The sequence below is a fragment of the Phyllostomus hastatus genome, unplaced genomic scaffold, assembly GCF_019186645.2.
Source record: "Phyllostomus hastatus isolate PE091 unplaced genomic scaffold, TTU_PhHast_1.1 phas_contig_40, whole genome shotgun sequence".
NCBI lineage: Eukaryota > Metazoa > Chordata > Mammalia > Chiroptera > Phyllostomidae > Phyllostomus > Phyllostomus hastatus.
The window spans coordinates 36,254,989-36,282,210 of NW_025333872.1; the positions used below are offsets into that span (position 1 = coordinate 36,254,989).

At 40.6% G+C, this 27,222-nt stretch overlaps 1 pseudogene; it reads left to right on the top strand.

Moving 5' to 3' along the window:
• The first annotated feature begins 18,630 nt into the window (after window positions 1-18,630).
• On the top strand, window positions 18,631-19,255 carry LOC123822012 (annotated as a pseudogene).
• The last annotated feature ends 7,967 nt before the right edge of the window (window positions 19,256-27,222 follow it).

The following is a 27,222-nucleotide window of genomic DNA, read 5'->3' on the forward strand; positions in this document are numbered from 1 at the left end:
TCTTGTTCTACAATCTGCACACCCTTTGGGCCAGTGTGTCTATGGATCCAGCAGGGTGCCCTGCAGGACACTCCCAGGCCCGTCTGTCACAGCCCACTGTCTCCCTGGGCAGCTTAGGGAGTCCTCCTTCTAGGTGGGAAGCAGTGTACATCTGAAGGAAGCCTGCTTGCTCCAGTCTGTCATTTTCACTACCCACTTTGGGGGCAGACAAATGTTAACTTGTGACTAGAAAAGCAGTGACATGCAGTAGACAAGGTCACTGAAGTAACAAGCCCTGGCAGCCCCACGACCCAGTATTTATGTGGCCAAACGTAGGGGCTTGGGAGTGGTCTGAGGCTGGGAGATCCAGAGATTCCATTTCAGCCATCCGCTGTCCTCAACTTACTAATAGACTTAATTTTAAGTAAAGTATCAGCTTTAGAATTTGGGATGCAGTTCCTAGAAGATCCAGGACTCTGGGATTTAGTCTGACAGCTACAGGGAGGGGTGCTTGGGTCTGAGGCTGCAGCTGTGGGTACCAGACAGGCAACAGCAGCAGTTCAGAGACAAGAAGGGCCCTAACAGGAAAGGCAGACCATCAGAGATGGGCCACGGACCTCTGGGGGCCTCTGCCTCTGCCTCCCACTCTGCACACTCATGGTCACTGCCAGCGGGTGTCCTGGGTGCCCAGGCCTATCCAGAGGGAGAAGAATAGGGAGAAAACATGGACACTGTTTGTGGCCAGGGCCTTGCAGAAGGGCCCTGTGTGTTTAGAAAGAAAATTGATCCAGCAACCAGATCATAGAAGAGTTTTATCCTCCCATGGGGTTGTCTAACCTTTTGACATCTTGGGTCACACATTAAATACATTGCAATGCGTAATCACACACAAAAAAATTTCAGTGTTTTTAAGTGAATTTATGATTTTGTGTTGGGCTGCATTCACAGCCATCCTGAGCTGCATGTGGCCCATGGGCCACAGGTTGGACACTTCTGGAAGGTTCGTCTTGCATTTAGATCCTCACTTTCTCCTCTTGGCTTTAAGTTTCCCTGCATGTGAAATGGACAAGAAGTTAGTGGGTGTTTATTTTCCTGGTGAAGTTTATCCTTGCTTGTCTGAATTTTGCCTGTGGGTCACATCTCAAGATGCGGTCAGCTCCCAGGGCCCTTCTCAGACAGGCAGTTCCTCCTTGTCTGTTGTGTCTTATCTTAGGGGGCCCAAAGTGCAGTCTGTATTTTATGCCCAGGACACTGACTTGATTGTACCTACGTGCACGTACTCAGAAAAGTCCATCATGCCTTCTGCCAGGGTGCTTATACTCACTAATTGTGTTAGGAGAGTGGAACATTTCTAAGTGTGGACTTCTGTAAATATTGTATGACGGGTTCATAATATAAAGAAGTGATTTTGATTTGGGGATGATATTGATTTGCTACACATGAAATGGGAGTTCACAAAAGTTCAGACTCTAGTGAATCTTAAAGACTTATGCTTTGTGAATGAACTGAACCGCTGTAGTTTTGTACCACGTAGGCCTTTCCATCGTATGACCAGCAGCTTCTAAATAAAACTGGATGACCTCTTGCTCCAAAAAGGGGGTGGAGGGGTGGAGCAAGAGCTCTGAGAATTGCAACTAAATTCACATAAACTATGTTTTTGTACTGTCATTGTGAGAGCTGTCAATAACTGATGCATCCGAGTCATTATGGATGAAAATGTGGATTACTGAATCCAGTGGAGGAAAAGGGACGGCATGGCTTTTCTCTCAAGGCGAGCAAAAGCCCTAGCCCTTTCTCCAATGAGCTTTTATTGTCTTACTGGGCACATTAAAGAAGGTCCTCATTAACTATGCACAGGCTCACTTTAGGTGGTTACCTTTTACAGAAAACAAAGGAGCCAATGCTGCTAATCACATCACGGAAGAGGGATATTTGCAAATGAAAAGGCAAAAGTAGTTGGACCAGTTACACTCATCCTTGGAAGGTTTAGCATGATTTTTAGGAAGTTGCTTTGCATTGAATGTTCTCAATTCAGGGTGAGGGAGTTTTAGCAAAAAACTAGACTCACAGCGGCCTAGGTACATTGCAGGCCTGATTCCCCACGGGAAAACCTACCGGTGGGCGTGGGTCCTGTGCATCTCCCAGTGGGAGCTGGGCCCATGCCACACAGAACAGCCTACCACAAACAACACTGACAGCTGAGCATCACAGGTGAGTGAGCACCGTGCTAGAGACTGAGAAGTAAAAAGAATATAAGGCAAATTTCTCAGTCTCAGGATCTTGTAATCCAGGAGGGGAATAATGAAGATACATATGAAGATCTGACCACAACAACCATCCTATCTTCAGGATGCTTTATCTTCATATCCTAGGCATATGTGTATCTTGCCCAAAACATTTCAATTTATTTTAAAAAATCTGCCAGTTTCTACACCAGTGAAATATCCCAGCTTTCTATTCTTCCTCCTCCTCCTTTTTCCTGCTATATTTCTTTCTGGCTCACAGAATATTAACACTCTCACTTCTTGAATAGATCTTTATCTATTGTCTTTCTCCCTCCGACCCACTTTTTCCTTCATTCCCCCCAACACACACATTAGAACATAAAATATATATGGAAATAATATTAGATCCTCTTCAGAAAAGAGGATGGTCTTTATAATATACTCTATGTCCCAAGTTTGGTGCAGTGCACCTTAAATAACTACTGATTTTTAAATACATAATCATCAGCCAACTTTACAAAAGACTAATGCTTCCCTGCTTTGTTTTTTAGATAAAATGCCATTCTAAATTAATACATTTAGAAATTGTACATAGAAATTAGCAGAAATCTAGAAGCTTGCAAGTTCAGATATGAACCACATAGAGCAAATATTTTCTAAAAAGGCAATTTTCAATGTCAATAATTTAGTTTAACCACTTCAGCATATGCAATGTGACAAAGAGTATGGTACTTAGGCTAGATCAAACCCAAATGCTAATCTGGATGATATGCTATAAATAATGCTGTAATAAATACAGGGGATGCATATATCTTTTCAAATTAGTATTGCATGGTCTTATGATAAATATGCAGAAGAGGAATTGCTGAATCATATGGTAGTTCTATTCCTAATATTTTTGAGAAATTCCTCCATACTGTTTTCCATAGACTGGATGATATGCTAATGTTCTAATCAGGAAAACCATTTTCCAAAGGTGGTGCTATAAGAGATCTATTCGTTGCCTTTTTTTTTCAGGTCATGCTACTAATCATTATTTATTTAAATGTTATTTTTAATTGAGGTAACATTATATAAGTTTCAGGTGTACAACATCGTAATTCAGTATCTGAAGACACTGTAGCATGCTCACCACCACAAGTCTAATTTCCATCCATCAGCATATATTTGGCCCCCCTTTACCCATTTTGCACCCTCCACAATCTCCCTTCTGGTAACCACCAATCTGTTGTCTGTATGTATGAGTTTGTTTCTTTTTTGTTTTATATTTCACAGGAGTGAAAAATGTGTGGCTTTTGTCCTTTTTCATTTGACTTATTTCAGTTAGCATAATACTCTAGAGACCCATCCATGTTCTTGCAAATGGCAATATTTTATCTTTTTTATGGCTGAGTAATATTCCAGTGTGTATGGTATGTATGTGTGTCAGATATCCTTTATTCATTTATCTGCTGAAGAACCCAGGTTGTTTCCCTATCTAGGCTATTATAAATAATGCCATAATGAACATAGGGATGCATATCTTTTTTAGAGTTAGTGTTTTCATATTCTTCTTATAAGTACCCAGAAGAGGAATTGCTGGATAATATGGTAGTTATATCCTTAATTTCTTTTAGAAGCGTCCATGCTGTTCTCCTTAGTGCTGCACCAATTACTATCCTACCAACAGTGCATAAGAGTTCCCTTTTCTACACAGCCTCACCAACACTTGTTATTTCTCTTCTTTTTGATAATAACCATTCTATCAGATGTGAGGTGATATCTGATTTCTGTATTTTGATCAATAACCAATACTTTGTATATTTGCATATGCAACAGCAGAAATGGAGGGGTTTTTTAAATTAAATTTATTGGGGTGACATTGGTTAATAAAATGATATAGGTTTCATGGGTGCATTTCCATGATCCTAGACCAGTATATCACACCATGTGCCCACCATCTACAGTCAGATCATCTTTGGTCACCGTATATTGGGTGCACCCCCAAATCCCCACCCCCTTCCCTCTGGCAACCACCACATTGTTGTCTGTGTCCATGAGTTTCGGTTTTATATCCTACATATGAGTGAAATCCCATGGTTATTAGCTTTTGCTGCCTGAATTATTTCACTTAGCATAATATTCTCAAGGTCCATCCATGAAGTGTTGCAAATGGGAGTATTTCATCTTTTCTAATGACTGAGTGGTATTTCATTGTGAAATGGATTTCTATAAGTAAAAATAAATAGTACTCTGTGAACTAGCATGATGAAGGTTAGAAATTGACTCCCTTGGTGACACTTGAAAAACATGAATTGGTGCAATTCCTGTAGAGGCATTCTACACCCTTGAATGAATCAAGTAAGAGTCTAAGGAAGCCGGTGCCCTTTATCCTCGGGGATGTAATTTAAATACTGCTCTGTCCAGCTGTGAACTCAGGAGAATTCTGTTTCCTAATGGTTGCAAAAGGACACAGAGACCATTTCCCAAATTTTGGGCAAATAAGTGATCTATAAGAATGGCAGAATCTCACTTCTAGAGTCTGGAATGAACGTTCCTTGAACCATAGTGTCAGAGCACCCTTAAAAGGACTGAGCGCAGGACTCTCGAGAGCCTACAGAGCAGACTAGATGAAATGTTCCAGTAACACTGCGGTCTTTTTTCTTTGGCTTTAGCAGTGAATTCAGAAAGCATGAGAGTACAGTTTGGTATGACATACTATGATATGGTAAATAATACTATTAATAATGGCTTATACTTTTAAAGCATGCACAATGTGCCAGGTGCTGTTCTATGCCAGGGATCAGCAAATTTTTTCTTAAAAGGTCAGAAAGTAAACATTTCAGGCTTTATAGGTCAAGGAGCAAAATTGAGACTATGATATAGGGATTTTATATAACCATTTTCAAATGCAGCCATTTAAAAAATATATAAGGCATTCTTAACTCATGGGTCATATAAAAACTGGTGGCTGACTGGATTTGGCCCACTGACCATGGTTTGCCATCCCCATTTCAAGCTCTTTACATATACAGCGTCCAGCAAAGGTAAGGCCCCATGAGTGTGGTTGGCAGGGTAATAATATGGTTGTAATATTTTATAGTGTTAATTTGAACATTTCACCTATAATGTCATATGGGGTGCTTGAGTGTGATATTGTTCTGTTACAGAATTACATGCTTATGACTTTGTGATAAAAGATTTTGTAATAAAAACAGGGGCGTTATTTGTGCCAGACCCTGTATTTTAGCTCATTTAATCCTCTCAATCACCTATGAAGTAGGTACTATTGTTGCCCAAATTTAGAAATAAGGAAATTGAAGCAAAGAGAGGTTAAGTTACTTTTTGAGGTCAGACATCTAAATTCTATTAGTGTTGTGTAAATAATAGAGTCTAGTATCATGGAGATTATCCTTTCTGTGTGCATGCTCTTTTTGAAAGCCCACACACCACGTTTCTGTAGACAGAAAAAGACACACTGGGTGGAATTTCCCTTTGTTAAGTAATCTCTCTTTCAAACATCAAGATGTCAGGTACTGAGAAACAGGCTGCTAGCTACATTACAGGATAAATGTAGGGGAGGGGGAAGTCAAGTCTTTACCCCTTACCTACTTTTTATAAGCTTTCAGCCTCCTTTAACTTCCTCATTTTCTCAGCTGTACAAAGAATCAAGGTCAGACATTTGGTTACAAGCCACAGAAAGCAAAAAGCAAAGAGGACTTTATTCCCTGTATCTCAAAGGCAGGAACTCTCATTGCCTCTGTAAAATAATGAAGCTTTCAGCAAGGGCCTCCCAGTGCAAATAACAATACAACGGCTATATCTGCAGATGGCACATTGCAATTGTTCATCTTAACATAACCCGATGATTAGTGTAAAGCAGCAATTGAAACTAAACCATCTATCTGTTTGTCTTTAGACCTTGCTGATAGCATCAGCCCAATATTTGGGATAACCAGTGCCTTGCATTTACCCATGGAAGAGAAGACTAAGCTTTGCCATCTCTACAAGGAAACATCAGAGACAGAAAACACAGATTGCTTTGGGTCCCAAGCCTCTGGCACCAGTGAAAGGCGCTTACTGACTGACACCCTGAAAATGGTAGATGTTTTATCTGGCTAATGGTTTGATGATTCTCTTAGGGGTTTCATTTTTCCTCGCTCTTTAATCAGTAAAAGAAAAAAAATTCAGTGGAAATAGTTTTGTTATGTGTAGTCTCAAATTAGATGGCCCTTGACTAAGTAATCATCACTCTGGGAACAGTTCAAAGCATTAAGAACTTGGAACTTTCTAGTACTCTGAACATCCCTTGTTCACCAAGGCCAGCAGTGAGGGTGCTGGTCAAATTAGAGACAGAATTCTGGATATAATAAGGAGTTACCACATGTTCCATATGAGGATTTCAGTTGATCAATAACTAGAACCACATGAGTGCCTCCTCTGAGCACAAAGCACTAGGTGTCGTAGTGCAGTGCAAAACTTAATGACATACTTCCTGTCCCAAGACATAACTAATATGAACATTATACTAAAATCATTCATACTTTTAGAGCTCAGATGACACACACAATTAGCAAAACAGATGGTTATATGGTAAATGTATGAGTGTTAGAATCATAGACTCATAAATCTACTATTTTTTAGGTCAGAAGCAGCTGGGTCTTATTCAACCTACTACAGATTAGTAGATTTCTAACTTAATAGATGGAATGTTTACTATATTATTATTAAAATTACTTTGTTATGGGAGGTTTTCTTTACTTGTGTATTTTCATTATCTACAGCCCTGTGGCACCTAAAACACTTAAGACATGGAGCCCCTCAACTTCCCTCACAGAAGCCCAGCTCTCTTTCTGAGTCAGCATTGTGATTTCCCCAATGCTCAGTGGCGACTTGCCCTGTGATAGGGGACAGATCTTGCTGGTGAGGAGGCCTGTGCTCATCCTTGCTGAGCATCTCTAGAGCCAGAGAATCCACAGTCGTGTGGCTTCTGGAGAGAGAGGCCCTCAGACTCGCAGCCAACTACAACTTACTGGTAGGAAATGCCAGTCTCCGCGGTTGCTTCCTGTGAAACTTGTACAGAGAATGGTGAAATGGGGCCTAAAATCCCACAATTACACACCTAATTAAATGAACTCAAATAAAGGATCATCCTAAATATGATAGTAATCAAATTGTAAAGTAACAGATAATGCTTCTTCCATTCTGGGACATAATGACAACTTAAATGAGATTTTTAGAGCACACAAAATAAAAGTTATTTTAACAATAAATACTTATGAGATACCTACTATGTCCCAGGTCCTGCCTCATACGTCACCTTCCTTATATGTCATCTCTTCCTTTTCACCACTTGTAAATAACAGGGCAGGGGTTAGAACCCAGGGTTTCCGAACCAAACACAGGGTACCAAGGTGCCACCTTCACTTTATGACCTTGCTTGGAAATCTTTCTCAGGGCTGTTTAGTAGACATTATGTAATATGTTTTGTAAGAGAAACCAATTTGGTAAAACTGAGAATGAGAACAGTTTGCTTTTCATTTCTTTTAGAGAGGTATTGTGCAATGAAAAATCCCTGCATCAAGCACAATGGGACTTTTCACTTAAGCAGTGAGTATAAGCAACCTCAAATGGGACTGTCCAAAGTGACTATTAAGAAGGAGGAATAAGCCAAAGTTCATGATAACACCCAGCTTAACTTCCTTAAGGAGAACCTACATCAAACTGAACACAAATATTTACCTAAATGTACTTGAAGAGGAGCCTGAGACTCCTAATACATGTGGATGCCCAAAGAGTCAAGCGGTTGCAATTCGTAAGTTGTGACTATTCAGTGAGATGTCAATTAGATGTTCTTATTTAGTACTATGGAGTAGTTCATATATATAGAAAATATATCTAGAAGCAGGACAGCAAGAATTTAACTTATTTCTTTTCACTTCACTATTATACCATTGGGATGCTCTCAGAATTCAAGTTTTTTGGGTAAACTATGCAAAGGCATGTTTGCATTTTTCATGCCTTTATGAGAAGAAATAACAGAAACTGGCTAAAAGCTTCAAAGAGCCATAAAGTAGATGAGCTGCCACTTAACAGAGCTGTCAGTCTCCACTTATCCTAAGACCCCTGACCAGCCCTGCGTGTTAAGACAGGTACACTCACAGGGTCACGCACATGCTAGATGGTATAAACCCCCGTACCTCCTTCTTGTCCCTGAATGGGCCAGCTACACAAAATTGCAGGGCCCAGTGAAAGAAGAAAATACAGGGCTCTTGTTCAAAAAGCAAGAAAATAGACTTTTTCTTTTTTCTGAAGTCTCTCAACTTGTCATTGTATTTATTTGCCATTTAATGTAACATTTCCTTGGCACAGGGGTACTCACTGGGCAAGGGCAGACCTTCAATGTCATGGGACCCCTTAGGTCCTCCTAATTCAGCATATATGGGGTTGCACTTGCCTCCAGCTGTCCTTGAACCTGCACACAACCCCACAGAAAAGGGGCAGGAATCAAAAGGGGACAGCAGTCACTGGGTAGAGTGCAGCCAAGAATCTATCTCAGAGAGGCAGCAAACCGTCAAGAAGAGGCACCATGTGTGAAGCAGGCTCCAAGCCCTCATAGCATACTCTGTGGACCCATTGGACTGCACTTACAAAACACAAATTCAAATATAGAATTATTAGGAATTTCAGCGACAGTGACCACAGAACATTAAACCCCAAGCCTGGAGCCCTTCTGAGCACACAGCCTGGTACAATCACACCAGAGATGCCCATGAGGCCAATTCTGCATAAAGGATAAACTCTGAAATTCTCTTAGCACACATACTTGCTGAAGAGGAGCTCTTCAGTTTAGAAATCAATTGGTCATGTGACAGTGGTCTATCTAAATAACGAACAAAAAGACACCACCCAAGAAGAGACTCCTGAAACGGAAAGGCTATCTAAGAAGTCCCTGCACCTCCAAGAGGCAGCTCTTTTACTGTTGAACTTGAGATGAGGATCTAAAATCTTTGCCTCGGCCTCAAGAATTCCTAACTAATCATTAGGGTGAACTTCTAAGTAGAAAAACTCTGAGTTTCTTTGTTGAGAAGCTAAAGGGAAGGTACAGTAGCTAATGAGACAATTCTGATCAGATAATCAGCACATTGAACTCTGGGCTAAGAATGGCACAAAATTCAGATAGCTTAAAAAGAATGATCATGGGTCTTGCATTTTCCAAAAGAGTTCACAAGTCATCCTCAGTGGATTATAAATCTCAGGTGGAACTCAGTACCATTTTGACAGTGAAACTACATAACTGGGGCATTAGGTTAAGTGCTTTGCACTGGCTATCATGCTTAATTGTCAAGACCATGCTTCATTAAACCTCATTTTACAAGAGGGAAGGCAGGGCTCAGAGAGGGCACCTTGTTCAGAGTCACCCAGGTGGTCCACAGTGACAACATGTGACTACGACGCTTGCCCCCGTGCCTCCACTCCTAGCACCCGCACTTCCTCAGTCTCATAGCACTGGCTGCCTCATATTCCTCAAGAGGCACAAAGAGCATGTGTTAAAGCCCTAAGTCTTGGTTTTTTATTTGGAAATTGTAATCACTAGAGCAAAAGAACTCAGGCAATGCAGCTAATGAAAAGCAGCTAACGGATGCAAGAGAAATCTACAGTGCCTTTTTCCCCTTTTCCTTCTGGCATTAATCATTCCTCCTAGTTTTTCCATGTCCCCATGTCCTCTTTGTAAAATAAAAATAATAATGAAGTCTTCATCATAGTATTGCCGTAAGAACTAAAATTAGCTACATATGTCGATTACTTAGTGCTTCCCACACTAAAATTTGCCATTATTAATATAGTGTGATGTTCATATTCGTGTCAGCGTCAGGCTGGGCATGGGAAAAAGCACAGCGTGTGTGAGTGCAGACGCCATTCTCTTTCCTTTGTCAGACAAAGTGTGAAAAAGCAGAGCAGGGTGTTATGGTGGGTCAGACAGAATTAAAAATTTAGGGCCCAGTGATAATGAAACTTGTGAATATCAAGAAGCACACCTAATGTGCTTTATTTTCCAGTCTGTGCTCTCCTAATTCTCTGAAAATTCTTTCAGAGGCTCCTCATCCCATACAGGGCCAACTTCTTAGTCAAACAGGAAGGAATCTAAGGGAAGAACTAAATCTCAATGCACTGGAATCCAAATGTTGCCGATTTATCTGCTCAAATTCATTTCTGAAAATTCCACACTAATACCTATCACTGAACTGGTTTATTTTATATTTTACTAGCTATAAATGGCTTAGGAATTTGGCCTTCTTATTTACGTATTTTGGTTGTCATTTTATGTAAAAATCCTGTCTTTTGTAATTCCTAGCACAGTGATATACAACAGAAGTTATATAATAAAAGTATGAATTAATTTACTCTTTAGGCTACATACTTTCTAATATTCTCTTAGAGAAGTCATTCTTGGTGTCCATAAGTGTGACCTCTGTGAGTTCAGAACTTTGGATCCCAAAGAGAGAATGTACACACCAGGAGACCTGGCGGGAATCCCACTGCACACTAAGCCACACCTGCTGCCCAGCTGCTGCTGGCGACCCAAGCCAAAGGATGAACAGGTGAAAGGGGGAATCGCTGTCTCAGAAGAGGTAAACTACCTGATCATCAATCATGAGAAGGAAGAACCATTGTTACCCAGAGAGGCCCAAGAGGATTATGTTTAGCACACAGGTAATCCCCTTAGGCTTCTCTTAGTATTCCCTCACCCAGCTATATTAACATACATAGTAAAATAAGTTACCATTATAAATGCAGCAGCCACTGCCTGAGAAGGGGCTTGAACCCTTCAGGGATGAGGGATCTCCCACCAAGTAAACCCCATAGACCAGCAGAAGTGCTATCCAAGTGTGAAGGAAATTTTGAGTAGTTAGTAAGGGTGGTGGAGGTGGTGGTAAGAGAATGAGTATCATTTGTGGCCTTGGAGCCAATTGCAGCAGTGGGGGCAGTAGTTTGTTTCACTAATGGTCCTTCCGTAAGTTTCCCCCGCAGCCCCCCAGAATGCTGTAGGAGCTGGCCCCTTCATGTGAAATAAGTAGACTTAAATAGCACAAGGAAAGATCTGTCTGTCATGAGAGCAATGCCATCATCAGATCCTCTCTTCAAGACTAAAAGATCACCCCATGCCCCTCTACGCTGAGCTAGTGGGAGATTGTTGACTGTCAGTCCTCTTCCATAATTGCTTCAGCTGAAGAGGGCCCCCTGTGCCAAGGTCACACCCTGGGCAGACCACATGCCAGTGCGAGTCGGAACTACTCTGAAGGGCTATTCCAACTTCAGACTTCTACAGTGTAGGGCAAGGCCTTGTAGTAACGGCACCTCAGCCCAATTTCTCCTTCTGCCCAAGTTCTCTTCCTCTTTACCCTCCTCCTTAATACACTTTCTGTACACTAAGCTCATGTTGGAATTTGCTTCCTGGATAACCCAACTTAGTGTGCTCACTATTACTTAAATTAACAGTAAACTCTAGTTTATTCACATTCCTTCATCTTCAGGCCCTACTTATCTGATGGGTCAGGTGGACATCAAGGAAGATGGTGGGCATGATCTGCTTTGAATTGCTACACAAGTAAGAGTATCCACCAGCATAAAGGACCTACTGGCAATAAGTTAAGAGGTTTTCTTCTACGGGCCAAGATGAGGAGGTGGAGCAGGAACTCCCCACATTAGGAACTATGATAATAGGAAGTCTCACAGGATACCCTCAAAAACCTCACAAATTTACTCCTTAAGAGCTTTCATGCCAACGACAGTGAAGAGATCACCCACGAGTCAGAATGGGCCAAAGGCAATACACATACATAAAACTAAGGTGTGGATTATAGTCAGTGGTGTGTTGGCAAAAGTTTAACAGTCAGCAATCAATCCAGAGGGGTTAGAAAAGCACTGATTCATAATATTTGCTTATTTCTATGGCTTAGAGATTCCCACCTTGGCTGATTTCAAGCTATCAATGTGACACCACCAACTGTGAAGTTGGAAAGAAATGTGCAACAGCACACCATTATATTGTACTTCTACCATACAAGTACAATATGCTGGGAGATTAGGTAATAGTAAAATATAATAAAGTGGGATATGACAATTTTGGAGTACTCATTATTTCAAATAATATAGCTTTAATACAATTTAATTATATTTCTATATAGATTAATTTTTTAATAATGGCATATTTAACATTTGGCCCATTAAATTCCTGAAAACTTAATCAGCTCTAACAACCTGGTATAGGCCAATTACCACCCATCACTTGATACAGGTACAACTAGGAAAAAAGACTGTCTGTATTCTTTTACCCCTCTCATAGTCCCCATTACACAGAGCTAGAAACAGAAGAGGGGACTTCCAGCCAAGATGGAGGCATAGGTGGATGCACTGTGCCTCCTCGCACAACCAAGATAGGGTCAACAACAATTTAGAAACAGAATACCAACCAGAACTGACAGGAAATTGATCTGAATGGAAGTCAGACATTGACCCATTCATCCAGACCGGTAGGAGAGGTGGAGTTGGGCTGCCAGGCGTAGGTCACAGTGCGGAGAGCAGAGAGCATTGGTACCAGACATGTAAGGCATCCGGGGGCATGTAAGGCATTAGAGGCATGCAAGACCGCAGCAGGTGGACCCTGAGTGCACAAGCGGCAGCTGGCAGACCCAGCAGACCCAGTGAGGTGGCAGTTGTGAAGCAAGGCACTGCGCGCAACCCAGGATCCCAGCACTGGGAAATAGATCCTCAGGACACACTGATTGAGGACACCTGTGGGAGTCGAGCCACACAGAGAGACACCCAGCCTCATAGGAGAGGTCCTTGGAGGGTCCCACAGCATGCATAAGCCCACCCACAAGGGAATTGGCACCAGAGGGAACCAGTTTGCTAGGGGAAGCGGCAGAAGGGACTGAGGTCCCACGGAGAATGAAGTAACCGCCATTGTTCCCTCTCAACCCTGCCCCCACATGCAACATCACAACCCAGCGACTGGCGTACACAGCCCTGGTGAACACCTAAGCCTCCACCCCTCACTATAACAGGTGCAACCAGATCAAAAAAAAAAAGAGAGAGAGAGAGAGAGAGAGAGAGATGGCTCAAACAGAAAACCAAATGAAAGCCCCAGAATCCATCCTTTTAAGTGACCCAGAGATAGCCAACCTATCAGATGAACAGTTGAAAACACTGGTGATCAGGAAGCTCACAGAATTGGTTAATTTTGGTCACAAATTAGATGAAAAAATGAAGGCTACAATAAGTGAAATGAAGAAAAACACACAGGGAACCAATACTGATGGAAAGAAAGCTGGGTCTCACATCAATAGAGTGGACCAGAAGGAAGAAAGAAATAACCACACAGAAAAGAAAGAACAAATAAAAATTCAAAAAATAAGGAGAGGCTTAGGAACCTCCAGGACATCTTTAAATGTTCCAACACCCGAATTATAGGGGTACCAGAAGGAGAAGAGGAAGAGCAATAAGTGGAAAAGTTATTTGAACAAATAATAAAGGAGAACTTCCCCATTCTGGCAAAGGAAATAGATTTCCAGGAAGTCCAGGAAGCTCAGAGAGTCCCAAAGAAGTTGGACCCAAGGAGGAACACACCAAGGCACATCATAATTACATTAGCCAAGGTAAAAATGAGGAGAAAATCCTAGAAGCAGCAAGAGATAAGGAGACAGTAACCTACAAAGGAGTTCCCATCAGACTCCCAATAGCTGACTTCTCAAAAGAGACCTTGCAGGCAAGAAGGGGCTGGAAAGAAGTATTCCAAGTCATGAAAGGCAAGGACCCACATCCCAGATTGCTCTATCCAGCAAAACTATCATTTAGAATGGAAGGGCAGATAAAGTGTTTCTTAGATAAGGTCAATTTAAAGGAGTTCATCATCACCAAGCTCTTATTTTATGAAATGTTAAAGGGACTTATCTAAGAAAAAGAAGATTAAAAAAATGTATAGTAAAATGACAGCAAACTCACAATTATTAACAACCACACCTAAAACAAAACCAAAAGAAACTAAGCAAACAACTAGAATAGGAACAGAATCACAGAAAAGGAGAACACATGGAGGGTTAGCAACAGGAGAGTGGGATGGGGAGAGAGAGGTGAAAGGTACAGAGAATAAGTAGCATAGATGGTAGGTAGAAAATAGACAGGGGGAGGGCAAGAATAGTATGGGAAATGTAGAAGCTAAAGAACTTATGACACATGGACATGAACTAAAGGGGGAGGAATGTGGGTGGGAGAGGGTGTGCAGAGTGGAGAGGAGTGAAGGGGGGAAATGGGACAACTGTAATAGCATAATCAATAAAATGTTATTTTAAAAAGATAAAATTCATTTTTCACCACTCTAAAAAAAAAAGCAGAAGAGGAGGAAGGAGAAGAAAAGAAAAACTCATGTCCCCTCCCCCACTGGCCAGTGAGAGATGGAAATGAAAAATGTTCCCATCAATACTACAGCATAATAAACCACCCAGAATGTAGCAGATTTTCTCTCATGGTTCTGAGGGTCAGCTGGGCTCTCATCTGTGTGGTTTTTCTGTCCCATGAGCAGTTACCTGGAGCTGCAGTCATCTTGTGCCTTTACCAGGCTTTCATGCCCATGGTGGTCCCTTTACATGTCTAGCCCCTCCCTCTCTCCATGGAGCTCTCTACATGATATGTTGACATGCCAGATTATTTACATGATGGCTCAGGGCTTCCAAAAATGAAAAGGAGTTTCCAGGCCTCTTTCTGACTTAGGCTCAGAACTAGCATGGCATCCTCTCCCCTGGGCGAGGGGCCCAGGTCAGATTCAGCACTGCATGGGACAGCAAAGCCTCCCTGGGAGGGGGAAGCTTGGGAGGGTAGAAGGAGATCAGGTTTAAGTCACATTTGAAATTAGAAGTTTACATTTGAGATTAAACCAGATTGAGATTTTAAATAACTGAAAGTAACAGGAAATGATGGATTCTTGACAGAATTTTATGGGTAGGAAAGGAATATTTGATATAATTTAGGGGGGCATTTGAAATAATATAAAAATCTTTGAATACATATTCATCTCAGTTATTGAAACAAATAAATCAACTAAATAAAACTGTACAAATATTAATGATGATTATGAATTAAGAAAATTAATATTTTCTACTATGAATCAAAATTGAGGTGAATATTTAGAGGTGTTTTCTTCATTTGAGCATATGTTCACTCTTGCTTTTAAGAATGAACATCTAAAGTCCATCTGAATAGTGCAGCCTAACAACTGTTTTTACATTAATCTCAAATTTGTCATCCATTTTAGGTTAAAACTCAGCATCTAACTCCCTCTTCCGTAAATTTTTGCAATTTTTCTAATTGTGGAAATTATGGAAAAATAAAGTGTTCCCTGGTACACACCCACATACTGTTCAATTTTGAAAAGATTAAAAAACAATTAGTTGAAATTCACAGTATCTGTTCCCTAGAGCTGACAAGTACATTGGAGCACATTTTTAAAGCATTGTTGGGAATAAAACACTGATATAACATTTTTATCTGTAGAGGTAACATACCTACTTAGATCTTTACAGTTTAAGAAACACCTTCACGTATGTTATTGCATTCTAGCCTTGAGTCAATTTGAGAGGTAGACATTATTGTGTCTGTGTTGCAGAAAAGCAAGTCAAGGCCTGAAGAAATTAAGCATTTTGCTCTAGGTCTATAGCAGCAAATACCTAAACCAGGTCTTCACGCTTCACATTAAGTAGGCTGATTTTTTTTAATTTAATGAACTACTATCATCTTCCTGCCTAAATGCTAAATCTTCCTTTCTCCAGACAGATCTAGTTTGAAAGTAAATTATAGAATATGGGAAGAGCATTGGGTCCTAGATGTGATAGAAGTGTTATCATAATGTGGGCAGTATTTCCCTTGTCACTTAACCCTAGTGTTACTGTCAAAGCCTAGGTTTTCTGTTGCTTCTGTAAAAGAGTGTTGCTTTTTCTCCATAGCCAAGTTGGTTAAGATAGAGTGTTCCTACTTGAAGAAGGCAGGTCATACAAAGCAGACAGGACTCTGACAAAAACAACAATTCCAGCAGGATCCAGAGGGTGATGGTCTCAAAGAAGCCAAGTTGAATAATTGTGTTTAATTTTAGGATAGCTTCTTGAGCTGAGGCATGGCTGTAGGCATACATTTCTGCATGAAACAGTCATTCTGAAAAACTTTGCTGTAAAGTACAGCCTGTCGTAAGAATTAGATTTTTGGCCAAGTTTTTAATTAACATCAAAGTTTCTTAATGGGGGATTACATAATAATTAAAACCATGAGCTTTGAAGTGAGACTTGAGTTGAAACATTGATTCTTGTACATATTGTATGTGTGGCCAGTCAAAAGCCACCTTACTCTCTAAATTCCATTTTCTTTCTTAAAACAAAATAATGGTGGGTCGTTGGTTGGATTAAGATAATTGTGTATGTTAAAATAGATAATAACAACATAGTTTACAGTAAATATTAAATGATAGTTTTTGTTCCAATTTATATCTCTATATCCAAATATTTCTTTCACTTTTTCTATCAGTCACATTTTCTAGTCTGTCTTCAGACAACTTATTTAACATTTCAAGGTCTAAAGACAGCCTTTTGCAAAAACAGAGTAAGTGGTTACTTGCATGATTAGAAAACCAACCCAAATTTTCTTACTACTCTTGTTTGCTTTCACTATGAAAAAATTTTTTAATTTTACAATTAGCAACAAGATTTAAAATGAAAATATCATCCCCTTTCACCTAGTCTCAGAAGGTAAAACAACTGATTAATAGCAAGGTATAAATTATTGATATAAAAATTTTTGATGACAGATTTCATGAGGCATTGGGGACCAAAGTAAAACACATCTGTAAAATTTGAAATAATGGACTCATTATATTGACAGAGAAAAACAACTTTTACTATATTTATGCCTGTGCTTTTATGTGTAGTGAATCTATCCAAATTGTTTCAATAAAACCCTGGTTGGGACTCATGTACTCTCTGATGCAAATGTGGTGTCACAAAATTCCTTCACTTATTCACTAAGCACTGGGTGCAGGAACTGTTCTAGTTGTAGGGGAAATGCCAGCAAAGACCATACAGCTTCTAACCTTAAGGAGTTTTCCACTGATGGAGGAGGCAACAAATAATTACTATTAGCAAAAAAAAACACTGGATAAAGGTTATTTTGTGTGTTTTAAGGTATTAACTTTAAACTTTGATTTATTTTGTGTCTTTAAATTGTACAGGGAAAACAATAACTCACTACTTTTACTATGTACTTTTATCCCATTTTATTAAGTGTCTGGAACAGCTGCTTTTAAAATTAGTCTTTATCTCAATTCAAGCACTAAATTTTTCAGTCTTTTTCCCAAAGGTCTGCATCATTTCCCCTTTATTACCACCAACATTTTTATGTCACTACAAGAGGAGTAATTTCTGACTTCCAGTCAAGATGGAGGTGTAGGTAGACATGCTTCACCTCCTCATGCAACCATAGAAATAATTACAAGCAGATCTCAAAATAAATAAATAAATAACACTCAGAGCCATCAGAAAATTGAGCTGAATGGACGTCAGACAACCAAGGATTTAAAGACGCTGAATTCATCCAAATGGGTAGGAAGGACAGAGTAGCAGAGATTGGGTAGAGAGGTGGTATGGCATGGACAAGTGGTGGCGGCAGCAGCAGCAGAACAGATGTGGTGAATAAAAATTGGGAGGGGTACCCTGGGAACAAGTGACCCAAACCCCAGACCAGACCATACAGCCCAGGGTTCCAGCACCAGGAAGATAAACCCCCATTATCTCTGGCTCTAAAAATCAGTGGGGGTTGGAACAGCAGAAGAAACTACTGGATTTACTTAAAGAGTCCATATGGACTTAGCATGTTCATTAATCCTAGGGCAGCAGCTAGAGGGGCACCAATTGCACATGGGAAGTGGATGAAGTGACTGGAAATGGGACAAATGCAGGGCAGACCTTCAGAGGCCAAGCAGTTGTGTTGTCACCTCTCCAGGCTCCCACCACAAGCAGAGCTGCAGAGTGATGAAGCAGATTGCTCCACCCTGGCAATTACCTAAGGCTCAGCCCCTCACAATACAGGTGCCTTTGCTAAATAAGCCATGCTACTAAGACAGGGAGTAAAACCAACTCTACCTAATACATGGAAACAAACACAGAGAGGCTGCCAAATTGTGGAGGCAAAGAAATATGGCCCAAATGAAAGAACAGAACAAAACTCCAGAAATGAAATGGAGACAGCCAATCAATCAGATGCAGAGTTCAAAACACTGGTGATCAGGATGCTCACAGAACTCAATGAGTATGGTGACAACCATACTCAAGGAAGAAATAAAGGTTATACTAAGTGAAATAAAGAAAAATCCACGAGGCTTTTTTTTCTTTCCAGCCAGCGCTAAGCCATGGGCATGTCTCAGGACAACTGGCACAAGCACCACAAGACCAGGGACAAGAGGAAGCCCTTCCACAAGAAGTTAAAATATGCGCTGGGGTGCCCTGCTGCCAACATTAAGACTGGCCCCCAACGCATCACACAGTTCATGTGTGAGGAGGCAACAAGAAGTCCCGAGCCTTGAGTTGAATATTGGCAGCTTCTCCTGGGGCTCAGAGTGTTGTACTCATAAAACAAGGATTGTTGATGTTGTGTACAATGCATCCAACAACAAACTGGTCCAAACCAAGACCCTAGTAAAGAACTGCATTGTGCTCATTGACAGCACACCACACCAATAGTAATATCAATCCCACTATGCACTGACCCTGAGCTGCAAGAAGGGGACCAAGCTGACTCCTGAAGAGGAAGAGATTTTAAATAAAAAATAATCAAATAAAATTCAGAAGAAATACAATGAAAGGAAAGAGAATGCCCAAATCAACAGTCTTCTGGAGGAGCAGTTCCAGCAGGGCAAGCTTCTTGCATGCATCGCTTCAAGACCAGGCCAATGTGGTCAAGCAGATGGCAACTTGATAGAAGGCAAGGAGCTGGAGTTCTATCTGAGGAAAATTAAGGCCTGGAAAGGCAAATAAATCCTCCTCCTTTCTTTCTTTCATGTTAAAAAAACAAAACAACAACAACAACAACAAAAAACTAGACTCCTGTAATAAAGATATTCATTCTAGGGGAGAAAAAAAAAAAGAAAGAAAAACCCATATGGAACCAACAGTGAAGGAAAGGAAGCCAGGATTCAAATCAATGATTTGGAATATAAGGAAGAAATAAACATTCAACCAGAACAGGAAGAAGAAACAAGAATTCAAAAAAATGAGGAGAGGCTTAGCAACACCCGGGGCAACTTTAAACATATCAACATCTGAATCATAGGGGTGACAGAAGAAGAGGACGAACAAGAAATTAAAAAATTATTTGAAAAAATAATGAAAGAAAACTTCCCTAATTTGGTGAAGGAAATAGACATATAAGTCCAGGAAGCACAGAGAATCCCAAACAAGTTGTATCCAAAGAGGACCACACCAAGATATATCATAATTAAAATGCCAAAGGTTAAAGATAAAGAGAGAATCTTAAGAGCAGCAAGAGAGCCCTGGCTGGCGTAGCTCAGTGGATTGAGCGTGGGCTGTGAACCAAGCATTGCAAGCTCGATTCCCAGTCAGGGCACATGCCTAGGTTGCAGGCCATGACCCCCAGCAACCACACATTGATGTTTCTCTCCCTCTCTCTCTCTCTCTCTCTCTCTCTCTCTCTCTCTCTTCCTCCCTTCCTTCTCTAAAAAAATAAATAAATAAAATCTTTTAAAAAAAAAGAGCAGCAAGAGAAAAGGAGAGAGTTACTTACAAAAGAGTTCCCATAAGACTGTCAGCTGACTTCTCAAAAGAAACTATGCAGGCAAAAAGGGACTGGCAAGAAGTATTCAAAGTGATGAAAAGCAAGGACCTACAACCAAGATTACTCTATCCAGCAAAGCTATCATTTATAATGGAAGTACAGATAAAGTTCTTCCTAGGCAAGGTAAAGCTAAAGGAATTTATCATCACCAAGCCATTATGACATGTAATGGTAAAGGGACTTATTTAAGAAAAAGAAGATCAGAACTATGAACATTAAAATGACAATAAAATCACAACTGTCAACAACTAAATCTAAAAAACAAAAACAAACTAAACAACCAGAACAGGAACAGAATCACAGATATCATAGGAGAGCATTTGAAGGGTTATCAACTGGGAGGTGGAAGGGGAAGAAGGAGGGAAAATGGTGCAGGGATTAAGCATAATTGGCAGGAACAAAATAGATAGGCAGATGTTAAGAATAGTATAAGAAAGGGATAATCCAAAGAACTTACATGCAGGACCCATGGACAGGAACTAAGAGGGGATTGTTGGAGGGAAGGGGGTACTGGGCAGAGGGGAGCAAAGGGGGAAAATTGAAACTGTAACAACAAAATCAATAAAATATACTTTTAAAAGAAGAGGAGTAATTGCCTTTACAGAGCAGCCATAAGTATAAAGCTGTGTGGGGGCTCTACCTGTAGGCCCCCTCCCACCCTCTGCCGCCACAGATGAGAATAAGTCTACCAAGATATGATCTGCTTGGGAAGGAAAGGTAACCCATCTCTCAAAGGAGAAGGGCCAAGACCCTTTTCCTCAATGGACTTTTATTGGGTTCAATTTGCACAGAAATACAGGTAAAGTTCATCATTGATCATTGTCAGGCAGCAAGGATCAAACAATAGATAACATACAAAGAACTCTGAGGGCTTATTCTGAGTCAGGGTCTGCTAGCTAAAGGGCTATAAATCTTTGGGAAACAAACTCATATCCTGCTCAGACCCTTATCAGAAAACTGAGAGCATTCTTAGCAAAGCAGATTTCACAGGATCTTATGCATTCTTTCTTAGGCCAGATTGCCCCAGGGAACCAGCCCTTTCTGGCACAGGGCTGCACCACCCCCTGTCATTGTTTCAGGCTTAAGTCAGGCAAGGGAAGTAAGGCAGCCAAGAGATTAGGAGACTTCTTGCAGACAGAATGAGGACTCAGTCTATGTCAAAGCCGAGGGGCGAGGATCCATCACCCCCTTTTGCTATAGCTCCTCAAGTCCTTCCCTGGGGTCCCCATGATCGTGCCTGTCTTAGATCATCCCTCCCTTGAGGAATCTTACGCACTGGGGGCCAAACAGGGTGAAGTAAAAGGGGCAGAGGTGTGCTCCTGCCAGAGAGATAAGTTTTGTCTCCTTAGTGGAGAGGATTATAGCTTCTGAAACTGGGCAGGGTGGTTCCCAACATAAAGCCTTCAAATCAACCCTCTTTTATTTTTATCTCCTTATCCATTCAGATGCAGTCATGTCTTCAGGAAAAAACAGGTTGATCAGAACTACTGTAAACATGTTAGGCTTTACATACTAAAAAATACATGGAAACATAAGCACTATAATACAAGTTTTCTAATTAAAACTGATGTTGACAATTTTGTCCCAGTAAGGGGATGCTTTAGACTTTAAAAAGATAAAAGAATGAAGAAACCGATAATAATAATAATAATAAAAAAGTGGTATTGAAGAATATTTGGAATCAAGATCCCTGGTCCCCTTTTATGGATCACTCTCTTCATGTGACATCAATGAGTTGCTCACCTTTCTATCAGTCAGACTTGTACTGATCTAATGTTTACTGACTGTTTATCAAACACAAAGCACAATCACTGAAGGTGAGATAACACAGCCCCCACAGAGTCCATTCTCTTTCCACCATTGTAAACTAACATCACAATCTCCAAGAGGGCAGATGGGGGTGCCAGTGGGTCAATATTTGTGTAAGAGTAACCTTGATCTTGATAACTTACTAGATGAGATGAAATCTGAAGTGAGTTATACAGGAGAGAAAAAGTGGCCAACAAATGAGAAAAAATCCTTATGGAAAAGAGATTTGGGGCAGGAGTCAGTCAAAGAGATTTGGTGTTACAGGGGAGAAAATAGTAGCCATCTTCAAAAAAGAGCTCAAGACTTCCCCTTTTTTGTGTCTGTGTTCCTCTATCCACTGGGTTACAAGGTCAGGCAACAACAGAGCCCTTATGCAGAGAGTGGAACTTAACATGACCAGGGAAGCATGTGGGACCTACCCTTGTCCTCTGAGGGTCTGTTTTCTTTTTGATTCTTCCACTCTTGCGATTGATAATTTCACTTTTTATTACTTCTTTTTTTTCTGTCTTGGAAGGTCCCTATGCTGAGTGGATTTGGGGTGAGTAACTTAGATTTAACTCTAGTTCTCACAGAGAGATGTCCTTTCCTTTTCTTCTAAGGAGCTTTCTTCCCTGGTTTCTTCTTTCTGTGCTGCTCCATGTCATGAAACCCAGGAACCCAGGCAAAGCTTAGAAAAAAGGAACCAAAAGTGGGGTGGGCCTAATCCTGAGGAAGCACAAACCAATCTAGAGCTTCTTCAGGAGAGAAGGACTTGTTCTGCCAGTTGCTGAGAACGTTAATCCTCTTCACTCACTCTCTATGAGAATTGCCTTAGCTAAGAAAGCTGTCTTGCTCAAAATTACACCTCCATCCAGGAACAACTCATGTTCACAGCCACTCATCCCTGACAACTCTGAAGGAAGGTCCCAGCTCCAGAGCTCCCCCTGGGGTCAGCTGAGGTTGCTGAGCTCAGCTCCCTCCGCCCAATCCTGTTTCCTGCTTATCCCTCTGACAGCCCAATAGCACTCCCTAATGAATGTCCTGCACATTTTTTTTAAAGTAGGAACCATTCTTAGCTTGAGAACTTAGCTTAGTTTACAAAAACAGGTGACAAGCTAGATTTGGTCCCATGGGCTGCATTTTGCCAACATTCGCTCTATAACCACTTATGTAAATTGTTCATATGAGTTTATGTCCTGTGCTGCCCATTTCCAAAGTTAAAATGTTTACAGCAAAATGCTAGCACTTAAGTCATTGATGGGCAAACCAATAATGCCACCAACTCAGAAATATTAAGCAAAACCATTCACAAGAGCTGAACACTCCCACTCTCCATACTGTATTTTTTTAATGAAATAACAGGAAGACTTTGTTTTGCTGGTTTGAGGGCCAGACATTCTTGGAGTGACATGTAAAATTCACATGGCGAAGGAAAACATTATTTAATGATAAGACATTAAAGTTTGGAGCAGTGGTAAAGTGTGGTTTTCTGCACTTTGCTCACTTTGAGTTTCATGGAACCTGGCAGCAGTCTTCAGAAAGAAGACAAAATATAACATCCATGTGAATTGACACTGAGAAGAAGTGACATGGACATGATGTGCTGAACTCGTGAAGAAGACCTCAGGCCACCCTGCCGCTGCCCTCAGCTACTCTGTAGCGATGAAAATGGACACTATGCCCCTGAGGCCCTCTGCCTTCCCTCTCAGAATTGTAGAAGAACCGGCAAAGGGACTGTCACCTTAAAGGCTGATACTCAAGAATGGGGGTGGAATGAAACATGTGAGTGAGTGAACAGGGAGCTCAGAAAAGATACCAAGTGGAACTGTCCTCCATTTTGATTTCATTTACCTCCTGCTCAGGTTTCAACATAAACTATGGACAGAAAATCATTTTTAATGACTTATTTGACATTAATACCCAGTTGAAGTTGACCTCATATGAAAATATATACTCTTTCTAGTTTTCAAATTCTAATTAACTTCATATCAAACAACTGATTTTTTTTTCATAGAGTACAGGAGTCAGACTATTGCATTCTAAATTAGAATTAAAATTTCCCAGAGTAAGGTATCTAGAATAGAGCTGTAAATGTAAGAAACATTCACACCCATAGAGAATTTTTATGAGTTTATTTGAGCCAAACTGATGACAATTGCCAGGAAGCAAAACCTCAATGGATTGGGAGATGGTCCAGAAAATGGCAATTTTACCACTTATTTTAGTGGTAAAAGCTGAGAATCAAAACATTAGAATCAAAAGGCAAGACAGACATAAGGGGGTTGTATGATAGTCATTGGTGACAGATCGGGGACAGGGGGAAAGCAAAGCTGAGGGGTAGTACCTCTGGGACTGGATAAAAAGTAAAATGAGTAGACATACTATTTTAGTAGATGGGTACAGGATAGTGAACAGCAATTAACATAATAAGAATGATAATAATGAGGGGATTTGTGGTCTCCCCTTTGGTTGTGCTTTGAGGGATCCAGAAAAAGGGAAATTACTTTGTTATTTTAAAGGCATGTTATCAGGTAGGTTATCTTAGGTGCAAAAAGACCAGACAGGCTCAGTTAAGGTGAAGGGTGACCTTTGTAAGGGAAAGATACTGCCCTAGGACATGACTATCCGCCATGAACTGCTTTTAGTTAGAAGGTTTTAATTTCAGAACATCCTATGTGGTTACTTGAGGTCTCTGGGTTTGTAAGGCCTGTCCTGCAGGCTTCCCCTGAGCTTATCAGGTTTAGTGTGTGGCCCCTTGTCATCTGCAGAACTATTATGCGATTCTTTCTTTTTTCCCCCTTTTCTCTTGTAGGTGTAATTTTTTTAGAGGAATTCACTGTTAATCCTATAATGATATCTGAAGGAAAATCAGTGAAGATAGAGTAAGTCTGATTTTTCTAACCATAAACACTATCAGTTAGAGCTAGAAATAACTTTGGGAAACCAAGGCCACAAAGACTGTGGTTAAACTAAAAATAACACGTCACAATTTGAAGGGGGTGGATGACTGTGGTTCAGACAAGAGTTTTTCCCTTATTGCAGGTTTTGAGGCAGAGGTCACTATGAAGTCAGCCACTGTGGTTTCTGACCGGCCTTCTCCCACTTTGCAGAGCACAGATGCTGAACATGATCCTCTTTCCTTATTTCATTTCTCATCCACCCCGCAAATTCCCTCAGATTCCTTTATCTGGGGTACTTAACTTGGCAACTTCTTCAGTCGAGGCTAAAAGATGAAGTGAGCGTCAGGGCAGAAGGAGGAAGCAGGAAGGAGGTGTAAGACTTAAGCTTCAGATAGGATTTTCTCTTACTAATGGTGCCTAAACTTCTTCAGGCTCATGGCATTGGGCAGCTTAGCTTGGACTTCGGAGATGGAGCAATTCATCTGCTTTCAGACTAAGCTGTCCATGTGAAAATGCCACAGTCACTGAGCAAAATTCACTCCAGCCTGTGCTGTCTGGCACTTAAGCCTCACAACTAAACAGTGTTTAGTACAGCTTTATGAATCACCTGTTCCATTGTTACTTAAAATAAATTTATTTTATTAAAGGGAAAAATGAATTTTGTGAAATAATAAAACACAAAATGTAAACTGATATTGCTCTCCCACATCATCTCACTTTGAGAATTTCAATGTGAATTGAGTAACCACCTCTTACAGGAAAGGGAATATGGCTTGAAATAGAAACATTGCCTGGTCATTCCATTTATAAAGTCAAGGTAATAAAAGAAGTGCTAAAACACAGGAGAAAATTAAGTTACAGAGGAACTCCAGAGGTTGAAGAACAGAAGTCAGAGGCTCCTGGTGTCCATGCTATCTTGCTTCCACACTCTAGGGGGCAAAGCACTCTCACTGTGGTGAGACACTGATACCCAGTACCTATCTATTTTGCTCACTAATTGTTTGGAGGAAACAATGTGTCCGGACTAAACATGCACACACACACAATAGTGTGCAACTTCTCTTGTCACTAAAGATCCATGTGACACAGTTCTGTGCAAGGAGATGTAAGAGGAGGTTGATAGGGGGTCCCTGGAAAGCCTCGTTTAAAGGGAAGAAACTCAGAGGCCTGTGCCTTTCTCTTCACCTTCCCCTTCTTTTATTATGTCAAATATTTAGTGTGCCTATTTTGCAATATCACAGATAAAAATTTGTTATAAATGTAGCTATATTTACTTGTAAAAAATTATTTATGTACTAAATATTTCCAAAATTATTTTTGAGGTGGCCCAAGTGAAAAATGAAGATACAGTAAAACCACAAAACCAAAAAATAAAAAAAGTTGAGGTTTCTAAACGTGCTACATAACAAACCTGGTAGTAAACACTAATACCAGAGAATCTAAACTAAGGAAACCTACTGCAATTGAGTGCAAAACTAAATTGTTTTAAAAGATTTTATTTCTTTATTTTCAGAGAGAGGAGAAGAAAAGGAGAAAGAAAGAAACATAAATGTGTGAGTGAAATATCAATTTCCTCTTGCTCACCCCCAATGGGGGAGCTGGCCAGCAACCTAGGCATGTGCCCTGACAGGGAATCAAACCAGAGAACTTTCAGTTTGCAGGCCAGTGGTCAACCCACAGAGCCACACCAGCCAGGGCCAAAACTAAATTTTGAACTTGCTGTGAGCAAGAACATAAAACACTAGAAAACATTGATATGTTATATTATGCTGACTATTCATAAATGGAAGCAAACAGTTTGCCAAGAGTTCAGTTTGAAAGCAGTTATGGAATATCAGTTACACAGCAGATTGTGTCTAAGCTACATGCAGAATCACAAGCCTGAGAATTTGTTCAGTGCAGATGGGCCCTGGGTTCTACCAGTGACACAAAATGGGCACCAAAAGTTGAAAACCAAACTATGTAATGAGCATTTTTTTTTAATCTTACAGAATCTTACTAAATCCTCTGTAAACCCTCTCAAGAGAAAGTATTATTAATATTTCCATTTTACAAATAGGGAAACTAAGGTGTTGAGAGGGTAGATTGCATGCAATGACACAGAGCTACTAAGAAATGGAGATGAAAACTAATCTCAGAACCTCTGATGCCATGACACACTCTCTTTTAATTACTACACCAGTGATTTCCAAATGTAATGGTAATGATCAAACTTTTTTCTTAAAGAAAATCATTGAAAGAGGTACCATCTACAAAACATGTGTGAGCAGAGCTGCTCTGACTGAAGTAGGATGGGGTCTACACTCATGTTGCCTGGTTTCTTTTCTGAAGGGTCCTCTCCATGAGTAGCAGGTTCCCGGAGACTCCAGCTTGAAGGCCCCAGGGATGTGTGGGGCACAGCTTAGAGCCATGGTGCTCAGTGATACCACTCTTAAAGCCCAGGCTACCCTGGCTCTGAGAAC